We start from the raw sequence: 18,489 nt of genomic DNA, 5'->3' as shown, positions 1-18,489 counted from the left end.
ATGTATCTATTTCACATTTATTAGCAAGGAATCATTAAGTGTTTTTCCATTGAACATGTGCTCAGTATTTTCTTTAATCTAGCAGTATTTAAAAGATTCAATATATCATAGTTTGAAAATTAAATAAAACATCTTTTAAATAAGATATTAATTCCTTTAAATTGGGTACATTTTAAGAATAATCTTTAAATTCAGATGAAATTAAGTTTTAAAAAAATTTAATAATACTTATATGTCTTGTCTATCTTCCCATACTGTTTATTTAAATAGATCAAAATACGAGTTGAGATTTTTAAATTTTTAAAATAATGTAAATTACATATATAAGTTATGCTAATGGAGTTCAGTGTCATATTTCAACGTATGCATGTAGCATGCACTAATCAAATCCAGACATTTTTCATTCGCCTTTTCCCCTCATATCCTTCTCAACCTCTATTAATCACTATTCTTCTTCTCACAAGTCACTTTTTTTTCACAAAAGATTTCCCTGTCATATATGAGAGAAAACATACAACACCAGTCTCTGTGGCTGTCCCACTTCACTTCACATAACAACCTCCAGTTCCATTCATTTTGGTGCAAATAACAGGATTTCATTCTTCTTTATGAGTGAATAATGTTCTATTGTGTATGTTTAACACATTTTCTTTATCCATTCTTCTGTTAATGGGTGTCTAGATAAATTCCTTATCTTAGATATTATGAATAATGCCAAAAAAATGAGTATGCAAGCATCTCCTTCCAATGAATGTGTGCTCAAGTGTGGGATAGCTATATTACATGATAGACCTATTTTTAGTTTTCTTCAAGAGTTGTCTGTTCTCCAAAATAGCTGCATTAATTTAGTTTCTTACAACTGTATATTATTATTTCTAGCAAGATTATATGGAATAATGTTCTTTTATTTTTTCCCTTTCTTAAAATGTACAGGTATATTACAAAAAAATGAAACAATTATGTACAAATAATCAAATGAAAATCTACAAGAATAAGGAAAATCCCTTAATAAGAAAATTAAAGACACTGATTATAAAATTAAATATAGATTAAAGCAATTTTAGCATATCCAATCTTTTAGACAATTTTCTATTGCCCTCAATGAATACTATGGACTATGTAATATATAAAAGAAAAAGAAACAAAGATGTGGATTGAATCATAGCTTTCTAAATTCAAGAGCACAGGACTGTTTACTTGGCATGACACCTAGTGAGGCCCTTCATCCTGGGTTATGACATAACAGAGGGGATCACAGGTCAAGACAGAATAAGTTTGCTGATTTTAGTCTCCATTCTGTTTTTAGAAAGCCACTAGCATGTGCTTGAGGGTTCCCAACCTCAGGTTCTTATATCTCATCATCTCTTAAAGGTCCCATCTTGAAATACCATTAATGTGACTTTGAAGGTTAACTTTCCACCTGACTTTCAAAGAGGACAAATGTTCAGATCATAGCAGTAGTCATTAGGCTACACAAGGAGTAAAAATTACATCTCCAAGAATATAAAATATCATAAACTTCCTGGGGCTAACAACAAAATTTTCAAAACTTATATAAAGAAATTAAAAATTCTGTTAGCCAGAAAAGATCACTTTAGTAAAGAGAAAGAAGGACCTCATTCTTGAGTAGGATGACTTAATATTTAATGTAAAAATATGACTTCCTTCTAGCAATGTATTAATCCATTCAGCTGAAATAAAATGGAGACTCCACATACCAATTTAATCATATGGTGGAATTTAGTACAGGATATAGATAACATTTTATATCAGACAGGAGAATCAAACATTTGAGAAGAAACTTACTAAGTAAAGAATTGGATTTATAAATAACTCCTTATGATAACAATGGATCTTGGGGCACTAAGGAATTTAAACATAAAAATGATATCATAAAATACTTAGATAAAAACATGAGTGGCTGATTATTTTATCACCTTGAAACTGAGAAGCCCTTTCTAAATATCATGTGAAATCTAGAAGCTGTTTTCTAAAAAGATGAAAATCTGAATCTATATTTCAAGAATTTCAGTTGTCAAAACTACAACATTAAACAAAATAGCCAGTATTGCCAAGGCTGTGAAAAAATGGGCACTCATATATATTTTGGAAAACTTAAATTGATATATTTTAGAAGTTGAGTTCACCAATTGTACAATATTAGAAATGTTCATTCTCTCTGATCTAAAAATTTCCCTTAGTTTATATACCAATCTTTATTGACAATGCAATAAATAAATAAATAAATACCTATCCTTGTGCTTAAGTTCTTTTGAAAAAAAAACATGGCTCTAACAGACAGGGTTCCTGCCTTCTTGAATTCAAAATTTTTTCTTAAGGAATGAGGCATATTTTTCCATGAAGGCAAGAAAGGTTAAACTTTAGAGTCCCTCATTTGCATAATCACCTAGCCAAACCTTAAATATTTTTGTGCTTAAATTTAAATTTTAGTTCTTGAAGACAGCATTTTCAGATTCCCTAAAATTTAGTCTGGCCCTAATTAGAATAAAGACAAACTAGCTTATAAAATGTATATCTTTTTCTTTATCATAGTTACATTTTTGATTGAAAAAGAAGGCACAATCTGTCAACAAAATAATATCAGACAGGCAGGTCTGCGGAAGCAGTCCCGAAGTCACCAGTAGCGCTGAAAACACTGAATCAGTCCGTGCCCTGGCAGCAATCCACTGGACTGCCCCCCCCCCTTTGGCCTCTTCTCTGTACAGCCATCTGGTTACACACTACAAAGACGCAGAGGACACTGGACCACCAGACCACTGTACTGGAGCTAATCAAGTTCTCAGCATTTAAAGAATTCCTGCCCAGAGGTAGGGGCTTCTGAGCCGCCGTCCTACTGCTCTTGGTCCAGAGGAAGGGACTTCCAGGCCGCCAACCGTCCCACCGTCCCACCGCTCCCAGCCCAGAGGAAGGGGCTTTTGGGCCACCATCTCTACCGCTGCTCCTAGCCCCAGCCCACCTCTCCCAGCTCAGAGGAGGTGAGCCACGCAGGCGCCAACAGCACCCCACCCCCACCCCCACTAGTCGAATTTGAGAAAACACATAAATAAGTCTCAAAACCAGACTTCCAGATCACCCACAGCAATCCCAAAGGGAAATGAGATGGAACACTCTGATATTCAACCACTTGGACCCACTGAACTGGCAACAAAAGGGGATCTGGAAAAAATGAAATCAGAAATAATTTCTCAGATAACAGGAGAAATTGTGCTCCTAGTGCAAGACATGATTAATAAATCTAGAGAGGAGATGAGGAACATGATGGAATCTCAACATAGGAAACAAATAGAATCCATAAAACAGATGCAAATAGATTTCCAGGAGATGAAAAACTCCATTGAAAGTCTACACAGCAGAATGAGCCAATGTGAGGGCAGAATATCAGATATAGAAGATAAGATTACTTATCTTATAAGAAGCTCCCCGCCTCCATCCCAGGCGCCTAGGGCAGAGAAACTCAGCCAGTCCCAGCACCTGGAAGGAAGCTTCCCCTCTGCCATCCCAGGCTCCTAGGGCAGAGAAGCTGAGCTGGACCCAGAACCCAGAAGGAAGCTCCCCTGCTGCCATCCCAAGCTCCTATTACAGAGAAGGTGAGCCACATGGGTGTCAGAAGCACCGCCTCCCATGAAAATGAGAAGACACGTAAACAAGTCTCAAAAACAGAATTCTGGATCACCTACAGCAACCCCAAAGGGAAATGAGATGGAACAATCTGATACTCAACCACCTGGACTCCCTGAACTGGCAACAAAAGAGGATCTCGGAAAAATGAAATCAGAAATAATTACTCAGATAACAGCAAAGATTTTGCTCATGGTGCAAGACATGATTAATAAATCTAGAGAGGACACAGATAAAAAAATAGAGGATCTGAAGAACATGATGGAATCCCAACATAGGAAACAAATGGAATCCATAAGACAGATACAAACAGATTTCCAAGAGAGTAAAAACTCCATCAAAAATCTGCACAGCACAAGGAACCAATGTGAGGATAGAATTTCACATATAGAAGATAAGATTGCAATTAGTGAGAAGGAAAAGAAAAATTGCTTTAAAATTTTAAGGGAACATGAGAAATCAATCAAGCAGCTGCTAGATGATGCAAAGAAGAATAGCATAAGACTGATTGGAATCAATGAAGAAAGAGGAGAGAGTGCAGATGACATAAAAAAATTGTTCACAGAAGTGATGGCAGAAAACTTCCCAAGGAGGGGAAAAGAACTTGACATACAGATAAGTGAGGCATATAGGACTCCAAATAGCCCTCATCAAAAAAAAATCTACACATAGGCATATAATAGTTAGGATTCCAGAAATCCAACAGAAGAACAAAATTCTACAAGCAGTGAGAGAAAAGAAACAAATCACATACAAAGGAAAACCCATCAGAATCACAGCAGACTTCTCAATGCAAACCCTCAAGGCAAGAAGAGCTTGGAGTGATGTATTTCAAGCCCTAAAGGAAAACAGCCTCCAACCCAGATTGATGTACCCTGCAAAACTATCTTTCAAAATGGATGGAGAAATAAGATACTTTCATGACAAAGAGCACCTCAGGAACTTCATGAATACCAAATTGGCACTCCAAAAAATTTTAGCCAATACCCTAGGAAAAGACAATGAGGATCACAACCCCAGGAAACCCAGCAGAATGAATCCATTGGGCATGACAAATTAAGTGCAAAGAGGGAGAATCCAACCAAAAGAAAAAGTCATGACAAGGCTTTTAAAACTTTGAACTTTATCTCCCTAATGAGTGTATAATTCAATCTTATTATTGTACTGATTAATATTTTTCTGATTCTAGAGTTGCACACCATTCCTTGTGCTATACTGGCTATTTATCACCTTCTTATGTCTACATTTTAATTGGGGTGTCTATTAATGAGCTCTAAGAATTCTTTATATATTCTGGTCATAGGTTATATGTATTGTAAATATGGCCTGTTTAAGAACTACTTTTCATTTTAATGATGTCATTTAAAATTCTAAATTTTGATGGAATCCCATCTATCAATTTTTTTCTTTTATACATCATGTTTTATGTATCCCAGGTAGTTCTTGCCTGCCCTGAATTCATAAATATTTTCCCTTATAATTTCTTCTTAAAGTTTTATACTTTTAGGCTTTCTTATTTAGGTTTATAGATCACTTCAAGTTATTTTCATGTATGGAAAAAAAGGGTTGAGGTTAATTTTTTATATATGGATACCGGGCATTCTAGTGCCATTTGCTGCAAACACTCTCTCTTCCTCGGCTCTTGAATTGAGTTTATATTCTATAAAATGCTAATGTTAAATAATCTTTCAAAACTCAGTGAACCATATATGTGTGATTCTATTTCTAGATTCTTTGTTTTATTCAAATGATCTATATGTCTTTCTTACACCAACACTGCCTTTATTACTGTAGCTTTAGAAGAAGTCTTAAAATTAGGTACTAAATGTCTTCCAACACTATTTTTGTTTCTGTTTTTGTTTTTAACTTTTCTAGGTCCTTTGTACTCCTACATAACTTTTAGATTTCAATATCCAATTCTTCATTTATAGCAAGTATACACAGACCTGAAGTTTTATATATGCCCTGTGTTTTCTAATCCTGCTAAATTCAAGTACAAGTTCTAGGGGCTCCTAGAGATTTCTTAGTATTTTCTCTGTAGATGATCATTTCATCTACATATAAAGATTTTGCTTCTGCCATACCAATCCTATCATAGTTGTGTCATTTTATTGCCAGACTATTTTGGTGGGGCCTAGGTTTCAAAGTTTAATGGACAGATAAAGAGTAAGCATATCTACCCTTGTTCCCCACCTTAAGGAGAAAGCATTGTATCTTCTCCATTTATATAAGGCATTCTCGCTGGAAGTATGGAGTACATGTCTTTAATCTGTTGAGAAGTTTCTGTTCTACTTCTAGGCTCCTGATAGCTTGTACCATGAACAGCTGTAGAATTTAGCCCAATATTTTTTCTCCAACTAGTGACAGGATCATATGGATTTTTCCTTTCCTCTGTTAAAATGATGACTTTTGGAGGTGGATCTTCCAATGCTGAACCAACACTGCCATGCCTATAACAAAGCCACTTTCTACATCCTGCCAGATCTGACTTCCAGTAGTTTGTTTTGTTAAACAAATTTCTATCTATGTTCATACTTTTTTCTTCTATTATCTTTGTCCAGTTTTAGGATTAGCACAATGTTGAATTCCTAAAATGAGGGGAGAAGTGTTCCTTCTTTTTTCTGCTTTAATGGTTTGATATAATTTATCAGTTAAAATGTTTATGAGCCTGCTGTTGTCATATAGGTAGGTTTTCAAGGTAGGAATATACTTTCTTTAATAGGTGCTATTCAAATTTTATATTTCCTCCAGAGTTAGTTTCATTAATTTGTCTTCCAAGGTACTTCTTAGAAGTTGCCAAATTTATTTCAAAAAAGATTTTTGTAATATGCTTTCTATATCCTTTTAAATTCTGTAAAATCTGTGGTAATGTCTCCTAGATCTTAATATTGTAATTTAAAAAATGTATAACTGATATTGTGTAATAGGAAGAAAAGGTCTGAAAGACCAGGGGGATTGGGAGGTGTAGGGGAAGAGAAAAAAGGGAAAGGGAAAAATATGAAAAGAGGAAAAAAAATGGAAACGAGTTCTTTGCAAATAGGGAAGGATGGAGGGGTGAAGGGAGGGCAAGGGAAGGGGAAAAAAAATAAAAACCAAGATACTCATGTAAAAGTACAAGATCCCAATGATGAATGTAACTGTATTTTATACCAAAAATGTACCAATAAACTTAATGGGGGAAATAAAAGAAGATAAGATTATGGTTAATGACCAGGAAAAGAAAAATTGTTTCACAATTATAAGGGAACATGAGAAATCAAACCAGCAGCTGCTAGATGATGCAAAGAAGAATAACATAAGACTGATCTGAGTCAATGAAGAAACAGGAGAGAGTACAGATGACATAAAAAAACTCTTCACAGAAATAATGGCAGAAAACTTCCCAAGGAGGGGAAAAGAACTTGACATACAGATAAGTGAGGCATATAGGACTCCAAATAGCCTTCATCAAAAAAAACTACACATGGGCATATAATTGTTAAGATTCCAGAAACTCAACAGGAGAACAAAGTTCTACAAGCAGTTAGAGAAAAGAAACAAATCACATACAAAGGAAAGTCCACCAGAATCACAGCAGACTTTTCAATGCAAACCCTCAAGGCAAGAAGAGCTTGGAGTGATATATTCCAAGCCCTAAAAGAAAACAGCCTCCAACCCAGATTGATGTACCCTGCAAAACTATCTTTCAAAATGGATGGAGAAATAAGATACTTTCATGACAAAGAGCACCTCCAGAACTTCGTGAATACCAAAGCAGCACTCCAAAGAATTTTACACAATATCCTAGGAACAGACATTGAGGATCAGAACCCCCGGAAGCAAAGCAGAATGAAGCCATCTGGCATGACAAGAAATTAAATGTAAAGGGGGAGAACCCAACAAAAAGAAAAAGTCATGGCAATGACAAGTCAATACATTTCAGTTATAACCATCAACATTAATGGTCTCAATACACCAATCAAAAGAAATAGACTGGCAGAATGGGTCAAGAAGCAAAATCCAACAATATGCTGCATACAAGAAACACACTTAATTCAAAATGAAACTCATAGACTGAAAGTTCAAGGGTGGAAAACAATGCTCCATGTGACAGGAACGCACAAAAAAAGCAGGGGTAGCTATCCTCTTTGCAGATCAAGTAGATTGCAAACCAACACTGATTAAGAGAGATGAAGAAGGACACTACATCCTTGTAAAGGGAAGAATCCAAGAGGAAGAGATGACAATCATAAATATCTCTGCACCAAACACTAGTGCACCCAACTATGTAAAACAAATAATAACAGACACTAAAAGTCATATATGCACTAATACAATTGTAGTGGGGGACCTCAAACACCCCACTGCCACAAATAGATAGATCAACTAGACAAAAAATAAGTAATGAAATACTAGAACTCAATTGAACTCTTGAACAAATGAACATAACAGATGTTTACAGAGTCATCCACCCCACAAAATCAGAATACACATTCTTCTCAGCTGCACATGGGTCATTCTCCAAAATAGACCACATACACATAGAACATGTTTAAGTAAGTGCAAAGAATTGAAGTAATCCTCTGTGTATTATCAGACCATAGTGTGATGAAACTGGAGATCCATAGCAAAAGAAACTGGAAAAATTTCATAAACACATGGAAATTGAACAACACACTTCTGAATAACCAATGGGTCACAGAGGAAATTAAAGAAGAAATCAGACAGTTCCTTCAATTAAATGACAATGACAATACAACATATCGGAATCTATGGGACACAGTGAAAGCAGTCTTACAAGGGGAATTCATAGCAGTGAATATGCATATTAGGAAAACAGAATGAGCCCAATTAAACAACCTGATGCTGAACCTCAAGCTTCTAGAAAAAAGAAGAGCATGACAACCCCAGAGCTCATACAAGGGAGGAAATTATAAAGATCAGAGGAGAAATCAATGCAATGGAGACTAAGAGAATGATACAAAAAATCAATGAAGCCAAGAGTTGGTTCTTCAAAAGAATCAACAAAATTCAAAAACCCTTAGCCAACCTTATCAGAAAAAGGAAAGAAAAGGCCCAAATCCATGCAATTAGAAATGAAAAGGGCGAAATTACAACAGACCCAGCAGAAATCCAGAGGATCATCAATACCTACTTCCAGAACCTATATGCCAATAAGATGGAAAACACAGAAGAAATGGACAGATTCCCCAAAAAATATGAATTAACAAAGTTGAATGAAGAAGAACTAAAAATTCTAAACAACCCAATATCAACCAATGAAATTGAAAACATAATTAAAAGCTTATCAACTAAGAAAAGCCCAGGCCCTGATGGCTTCACTGCTGAATTCTACAAGACATTTAGAGAGGAACTGCTGCCACTACTGTTTAAACTCTTCAATGAAATTGAAAGGGAAGCAATGCTCCCAAATTCATTCCTGGAAGCAAGCATCACCTTGATCCCCAAAGCAGAGAAAGACCCAACTGAAAAGGAGAACTAGAGGCCAATCTCACTAATGAACATAGATGCAAAAATCCTTAATAAGATACTGGCAAATAGAATACAGAAGACCATCAAGAAGATCATATACCCTGATCAAGTGGGATTCATCCCAGGGATGGAGGGATGATTCAACATATGCAAATCAATCAATGTAACACACTATATCAATAGAGCCAAGGACAAAAACCATATGATTTTCTCCATACACAGAGAAAAAGCATTTGACAAAATCCAACATGCATTTATGATAAAAACCCTACAAAAAAAGTGGAAGAGATGGTCTCTACCTCAAACTGATAAAAGCCATCTATGAAAAACCAACAGCCAATATCACACTAAATGGTCAAAAACTGAAATCCTTCACACTAAAATCAGGAACAAGACAAGGATGTCCCCTATCACCACTCTTGTTCAATATAGTTTTGGAAACACTAGCCATAGCAATTAGACAAGAGAAAGAAAAAAAAGGAACAAAGATAGGAAATGAAGAAGTCAAATCGTCATTATTTGCAGATGACATGATACTTTATATAGAAGACCCCAAGAATTCCACCAAAAGTCTTCTAGGCTTAATAACCAAATTCAGTCAAATAGCTGGTTATAAGGTCAACACACAAAAATCAATAGCTTTCCTCTACACAAATGACAGACTCACTGAGAGAGAAATAGGGCAAATAATTCTTTTCACAATAGCATCCAAAAAACTGAAATACCTAGGAATCAACCTAATGAAAAAAATCAAAGATCTCTTCTCTGAAAACTATAGCACTCCGAAAAGAGAGATTGAAGATGAAGTCAGAAAATGGACAGACATCCCGTGCTCCTGGGTAGGAAGGATTAATATAGTGAAAATGGCCATACTTCCAAAACTGCTATATAGATTCAATGCAATTCCAATTGAGATTCCAGCAGCATACTTCATGGACCTTGAGAAAACAATCCAAAAATTCATTTGGAACAAGAAGAGACCCAGAATAGCAAAAGCAATTCTAGGTAACAGAGACATGGCAGGAGGTATCACAATCCTCAACCTGGAACTATACTACAAAGCTACCATGATAAAACAGCATGGTACTGGCAAAGAAACAGACCTGAGGACCAGTGGAACAGATTAGAAGATGCAGAAACAACTCCAGACACACTCAGCTATCTTATCTTTGATAAAGGAGCCAAACACCCTCACTGGAGGAAAGATAGCCTCTTTAATAAATAGTGCTGGAAAAATTGAGTTTCAACTTGCCAAAGATTAAAACTAGACCTATATCTCTTGCCATGCACTAAACTAAAATTGAAATAGATTAAAGATCTAAATATTAAAATAGAAACTCTGAACCAGTTGCAACAGAGAACTCTTGGTAGAACTCTTGAAGACATCAGTGTAGGAAAAGATTTTATGAACAAAACCTCAGTTGCCCATGAACTAGCACAATCAATAAGTGGGATCTCTTCTTATTAAAAGGCTTCTGCACAGCAAGAGAAACCACCAGCAGTGTGAAGAGACAACCCACAATGTGGGAAAAAATCTTCACCTGCTCTTCCTCAGACAAAGCTCTACTATCTAGAATCTATAAAGTACTTAAAAAGATCAGACCTCCCAAATTTAAAGACCCAATCCAAAACTGGGCATCTGAAATGAACAGACATTTCTCAGACAAGGAAATAGAAATAGCAAATAAATACTTGAAAAAATGTTCAACATCACTGGTCATTGGAGAGATGCAAATGAAAACAATGCTGAGATTCCACCTCACTCCAGAAAGAATGGCTGTTATCAAGAAATCTACCAATAACAAATGCTGGCTGGGCTGTGGGGAAAGAGGAACACTGCTGCACTGCTGGTGGGAATGTAGACTGGTGCAACCACTGTGGAAATCAGTATAGAGATACCTCAAAGAAGTAGGACTGGAAGTCCCATTTGACCCCACTATTCCCCTGCTGGGTATCTTCCCCAAAGAATTAAAAGAATCATACCACAGTGATATATGTGCACCCATGTTCACAGCGGCACAGTTTGTAATAGCTAAAACTTGGAAACAGCCCAAATGCCCATCAACTGGAGACTGGATAAAGAAAATGTGGTTTTTTAATAAAATGGAGTACTACTCAGCCATAAAAAATGAGAAATTAGAGACATTTATAGCTAAGTGGATGCACATTGAGGCAATACTCTTAAGTGAAATAAATAGGACACACATGTATAAATACCAAATAGTTTCTCTGGTGTGAGAAACTGGAAGTGTAAATGGGGACTAAAATATGCATTTTCTCACACCAGAGAAACTATTTGGTAATGTGAAATAGGAAACTATTAGGTCATGTGAAATAGGAAGAAAAGGGGAAAAGGAAGAGAAGGGGCAAAGGGGAAGGAGGTGGGAGGGGTAGGGGAAAGGAAAGAATGGAATAGAATTAGTATGAGAAAATGGAAAAATAGGAACAAATTCTTTGTAAATAGGGAGGAATGGAGGGGTTGAAGGGAGGGCTGGGCAAGGGTGAAAAATAAGAACCAAGAGAGTTCATGTAAATGTGCAAATTTCCAATGATGAATGTCATTGTGTTGTACACTTAAAATGTACCAATGATTAGAATGAATAATTGATAATGCAAAATAGGAAGAAAAGGTCCAAAGGGGTAATGGCAGTGGGAGGGGCAGGGGAAAGGAAAAAAAGGAAAGGAAAAATGATGAGAAATGGAAAAAATGGAAAAAAAGTCTTTGTAAATAGGGAAGGGTGGAGGGGGTGAAGCGAGGGCTAGGAATAGGGAAAAAATAAGAACCAAGATGCATTATGTAAAGGTACAAGTTCCCAATGAGAAATGTAATTGTGTTGTATACCTAAAATGTATCAATAAAAGAATTTAAGAAAGAATATCAGATATTTACCTAGCTCTTACTATATACTAAGCATTTTATCAAGCTCTGTATAGTTATTATCCACCTAAAATTATTATCCTGAAAGTAGTAATATTTATTCCCATCACATATGCCAACAAATTAAGGGACAGAGAGGATAAATATGTTTCCATTAATAGGCAATGCAGTAAATAAGTCAAGGCATAGATGTAAAAGAATCTAATAAAATCAATGAAATAAAATAAACTTATTATTTGGCATGGATGTATACATTAATACAGCATTGGTTACATGATTCATGTATAAAAATGTATCTAACTTTGTTTCTATCTTAATCTATTTCTGTTTACCTCTGTTCAATTCCATACCTACTCTATTTATGAGCCCCATCTGCATAGAAAGATGCCTAGAAGAATGATTTTTGAAATGGTAGCAGAATTTATTGCTGGACCCATGACATTTGGGGTTATTTTTACATTTTTATTATTCATATTTCTCAGTAATTCCATGGATTTTTTAAACTGTGAGTCTACCCCCTCCACACTGAGTTCCTTCCTCCAAAATAAGAGATGTTGACTTGTTCACTTGTTTTTTGTCTTTGTTTTGTTTTGTTTTTTGAGACAGGTCTTGCTATGTAGTTTAGGTTGGATTTGAACTCACTATGTAGCCCAGGCTGGTCTTGAGCTCACAGCAATCCTACTACCTCAGCCTCCCAAATGCTGAGATGACAGGTGTACACCTCCTCATCTGTCTTTGTTTACTTTTTTGTGTGTATAGCTCTGAGGATAGAACTCAAGGCTTTGTGTACCTAAGCATACATTCTATCCTGAGACATATGCACGGCCTCTAATGTTGCTTATGAAGAGAAAAATTATAGTAAAATTATAGACTAAACATATGTTACAAAACCTCATGCATACTTTATATGCTTGTATGATCTAATCAATAAAATCATACACACTGTATAGTTGGTAGTATTTTTGTGTTATAGTGACTAAATTATTTTCTTATTTTTCAATTTTTCTTCAATGGGCATATTAGAATCATGTAATAAATATTTAGGAACATTGACATACAGATGCATTAAACATCAAAATGTCAGCATATATGTCCCATGTATTAAATAAGCCATTTTGATCTGCAAATGCATTACATTCATGCTCTGTATTTATTCAAACATATCTTTAATAATTGCTTTTCTGTGTCCTATGCTTCTAAAATTCCAAGGATCTTCTTATCTGACTTCACTCTTTCTCATTCTTATCATCATTGTTTGAGTCTCTGAAATTCTCTTCTTCATTCTGGATACCTTCTGCAGAATCTAGAGTTTAAACTCATCATCATTAATTCCATAGCTTGAATGTTGCTCTTTATTGCTTTCAGTGCAGATTTCTATTCTATTTTGGATTTTTAATCTCCTTGTAATCTTTATCATGCCAAACTCCTGTTTTTGCTTCTATCTGCCACTCAGGCAACTCTCCTCTTATCTCAATGTATTTTCATATAATTTCATCTTTCACCTCTCTATTCAGAGACTACAGTTTTTAAACTTTATTGAGAGTACAAAGCAGACAACTTCTGCAGTTTGTGTTTTCTTTTGTGACTTTTTAAAGTATACCTTTTCTGCAACTTAATTGTTCTTTTCTCATCTCAATGTGTAGAATATTTCAATGGAACCATTATTCTTTTGTTTTCAGTGTCATTACTTTTTAACAATGAAGTAGCTATTGATGGGTGATGATAGACTGTATCATTCCCTTAAACTCAGTTCTAGATTCTTGTTAAAAAGGAATATTACTCTCAGATCTCAAGCATAAAGGTTCGTTGATAGTCATGGATCAATGCCACATTTATGATGTCTAGAAGTCATTTATCTAACGATGACACTGAACTTAGGAGAGGTTCCTTATTCTTGATTTATTGTTTATTTGCTGTGAGGAGACTATATACTATAGTGGTTTAGCTCTTACATTAAAATTATACATTAGAATTCTGGGTCCACCAATGATTAAAAGAGTAATTTATCTACTTCAAGACCTACTTTAGTCCATCTGTGAAATAAGCACTATAATTCTATAATAGCACATACTTCATTGAGTCACATGATGATTGATACTAGTATCAAACATATCAATGACTGAAGAACTTAAAGCATATTAACTCACAGAATAACTATTATTATCATCATGTTATAGGAAAAGAAATTGAGGCAGTTGCATATTAAGTTTTTCAAGGTCACATAACTTATAAAATAGAATTTTGATTAGAATTCAGGCAACCTGTTATCTAGTTCTATATTTAATGTTTAATAAATATTGTTATTATTATTATTACTTGAGGGAAACGTATTTATGGATAATCTAAAGGGCTGAATAATTCTTTCTTTTCCTGAAGCAGTATTGGTAAAACTCAGTGTTTCAATTATGGGCTTTTTTCTCTTGCCATGTTTTCATATTAATGAGATTATACTTCAAGATATAAATATGACTTAGCAAAATGCTTCTGCCTCCAGGTCTCCTAAAAGTTGTTATTTCTGAATATATTAAAAAGGAGACGTCTGAATTGGAGAACCTGGGGTAGAATTGTGTGGGGGAGGCTGTGGGTAGTCATTTTCATATGCATTATACACACCCAGACACATATCACATCATGAAGCTATTTTAGAATGTGTGTTCCACGTTCCTTTTGGTAGAGCTGGAGCTATAAGGTCAATCTGGGATGAAAGTTGTTGCAGATTCTGCATTTCTGAGCCAAGGCATAGGCAAATATGGTGATGTACTTCCGCACTGTCCTTCAAGTTGGCAGTTTTGATCTCCTGCAAGTGACAAGCTATGTGCTAATGTCACCTGACAATTGTGTTTCTCTTTTACACTTCATGAATATTATAATTAGAGGAAATTCCTCTAAGATTTTGGCAGAAGATTAGTTGTCAATCTTAGTTTCTTGGTTTATTATGCACTCTCATCTCTTTTTGTGTTTTCCTAGATATTTTATCATGGAAATCACAAAGTCTGAAATAGGGAATGCTCTTTGAACACATTCTCAAGCTGCTCTCTCCTCAGTTTCACTCCTACTTTTTAACTCCAGACACATCCAGACACACACACACATATATGTATATATGTATGTGTGTGTGTATATGTATATATTATATATATGTGTATATGTATATATTATATATATATACCTCAGATCACAAACTTAATTCTTTCCATGATCTGATCACAAACCAAATCGAATGAGAACTGAATCAAATTCAATGCTTAGTTTCAATGTTGAATATATATATTCATACTGCAAAAAATGAAAAGAGAAAAACAAATACATGTCTGAAGAGAGCTCTGAGTGTGTGGCTAAGCAACTATTTGATAAGGTTAGAATGAATGTCAGCAGAGCATCTAACTGTGCATTGCAACAGAAGCCAGCAATGGCGATGGGAGCAAAGGAGCAGAAACACTGCCAGATGAGACTCAAGGAAACAGAAAATGGGACATAATTAAGAAGGCTGCAAACACATGCTATCTTTAAGAAGAGGAAAGAAGGATCCCAAGGAAATTCTAAGTTCAATAAGGTTGCCATTACCACCAAGGCTCAAGGAAAGTGTCAGTTCCATTGTGGCTTTTAAGGACCGGATTGCTTCTCTGGTTTTGGAGGTTCAAGTTGCTTACACCCAGTGCCTGAAGAACCAGCCACTGCAGGGAGCAGTAGGGTAGGGTAATGCAGAGAGCAGAAGCAGAGGGCAGTTGGAGTAGGCACAACTTACTATGTTTTGGAGCTGATATTGCCACACCAATGGGCCTAAACTGATCCAAGATTGCCTTGCCAAGTGTTGGACTTGCTTGGCACTTGTTACTTCTTTCTTTCTGCTTTGTGCCTTGTGCACTGGAAATGTCTACACTATGCTTATTCCACCAATATATTTTGAGAACACATAACTTGTTTGATTTCATAGTTCAGAGTTGTTGAGGAATTTTGCCTCAGGATAAATTGTACTTCAAGTATTGTTCATATTTGATTTTATTTATACTTAGATGAGACCTTGGACAATAGACTTTAGAACTGATGATGAAAAGACCTAAGAAGTTTGGGGTTATTGGGATAGAATTAAGGTATTTTCCATAGGAGAAGGAAGGACATGAAATTTAGACAGAGACAAAATATTGTGGAATGTCTGTGGTTACCCAAAATTCATATGTTGAAATAGCCTAAACATGATAGCATTAGAGGAAAGGGCCTTTTAGAAGTAATAAAATCACATCAAGATTACAAAAGAAGATACAGGAGTAATGATTCCTCATTCCACCCTGTTGGGACCAGTGGCCATCTGCAAACTAAGAAAAGTGCCCTACCTAGACATCAGATCTGTCAGCTCCCAGAACTTTCCTGCCTCCAGAAGTGTGAGAAATAAGTCTTCATTGATAAAGTCATCCAAACTCTGACATTCTGCTAAATTAGGCCAAAGAGATTCAAACAGAGATTTCAAGAAGCTTACCGAGTTCTCCTTAGTTGGGAAAAGTGAGATATAAAGCTATCTTCCAAGAGAGAAGAGAGGTCTTGGAGTATGAGACAGCTGGTAAACATTTACAACTAAAGCACAGTGTCCTGAAGAAAGTTAAGAAGGTAAAGAGGTCTCAGCAGTTACTGTAGCATGAGAAGAAAGAGGTGGCAAATAAGGGTGCATCCAGTAGAGAGACTCAGGCCTTAGCTCTGGACATTCCCAACACTATGATGCACAGAGAAGCTGAAAGGCTTAAGTCATTGGGTTTGTGAAATGCAAAAGTGGGATTTTTTTGGCGGGGGTGAACTCAGGTGCTAAGCAAACTCATCATGCATTATATTCAGAATAAAGTACAGAGGCAGAACTTTTTGAAAGCTACATTCCTATTAAAAAACATTCAGGAAAATACTGATATGGAAATTTCATCTCCTACTCCTTTCCTCCTCCTGTGTGTTCTAATGCCCTTGTCTTCTGCCTTTGACTTTCACTTCTTAGTTTTGCTCTTGCTGCTGCCTGTAGGTTCAGGAATTATACTTGACTCACTTCAACACTTTCTAAACACTTTGCCTTCGAATATACTTTTGTTTCTGCTTTTTAATTTTTTTACCTTGAATTTAAATGCCTAATTTGAAAATAGTTCTATGTAGTAGTTCTAAGTGCTATGTAGCAAATTGGTCTCACTTCACTGGGCTCCAGTGGAGGTGGGATTTAACAAAGGGTCAAGGAGATACTTGCTGCCGATTGTTGTTGTGCAGGCTTTGTCACGTTTCTCAGATTGGGGGTGATATTTCAAAGATCAGTTTGGGGGACAAAAAGACATCATGTTGAAGAGCGAGTCTTCTTGCTTCAGTGGTGGGAAGCAATCAGGTAAGGATTGGTTGCTAATCACTTGTAGAACAAGTGGCCTCCTAAGGAGCCTGATGACATGCTCAAGAGCACTGGTTTTGTTGGGATTCCCATCTTTGCTTGGACATTTTTAGTGCTAGACAGAGAAGAATGTTTTCTTCCACTGATTACATTAGTTGAGACAACACCAGAGGCTGCATACTCCACTTGGCATCTAGTCCTATCATCCTGTCTTGTTCCACTTGTCAAACAAGTTTGAAACTGTTACCAGCATCCTGACCAATTCACGCTTCCTTGTATTCCTTGGCCCCAGACATATGGAGAGTTGAAGGCCTGCCATCAAATCTCAAAATTTCATTCCTTCTAAGTCCCTGCAATGCATGTCCCCAGTTGAAAGGAAAAAAAATACTGGATGTATGATCATTCCATCACTGAACTCCCAATTCTCACTCACATTTCATTTTCTGCTTCAGAAATCATTAGGTGCTCTGCTAGGGGTGACCTTTGTGGTCTGACCTGGACTTTTTACTGTGTTATCTTGCTTAACTTTCTCATCCCTTCTCTTTGTTCCCTTTGACATCAATAAGTTATCCCTGTTCTCTTCCCTAGTTTTCTCAATTGCTTTTTCATCCTCTCTACCTCAGCCTATGTCCCTCCTCTGTATGCTCTTCCATTCTTGAAAGCTCCTTACACATCCCATACAGAAATTTTTCCTATGTGGTGCCAGGGAAGAGACAAATAAACTATGTAAGTTTTCTTTTCAAGATTCATAATTACATCTCAAAAAAATATTATTGATTGCCAAACATCATTCCAGGTTCTGTTGACAAAGTGATCAAAAAGACAATTTCTTCTCCTAGAGAAGCTCACAGTTCTATGCAAAACACCAGAGAGATGCAAAAACAAGTAGCTTCAATACAGTGGGTAAATACTACCAAAAAGATATACAGCAAAAGCCTAAGAACATTAATGATAAAACAGTCTAGTTTGTCTGTAGGTAAGAGAAAGCTACAGGCTAAATTTAACAATTGAATAGCTGTTGATTTGTTTCTATATTCTCAAAGAATTTTTTACAAACTGTAGAATGCTAGAGAGATGGATCTTCATTTTTTTATCTATGAAAAAACAGACTCCAAGAAGTTGAATGAAAGTGTCCAAATTCACTGCACATGTT

Source organism: Heterocephalus glaber, unplaced genomic scaffold (assembly GCF_053883595.1).
Source record: "Heterocephalus glaber isolate CG9 unplaced genomic scaffold, H.glaber_assembly_v1.0 deba00001509, whole genome shotgun sequence".
NCBI classification, from domain to species: domain Eukaryota; kingdom Metazoa; phylum Chordata; class Mammalia; order Rodentia; family Bathyergidae; genus Heterocephalus; species Heterocephalus glaber.
This window is presented reverse-complemented; position numbering follows the sequence as displayed.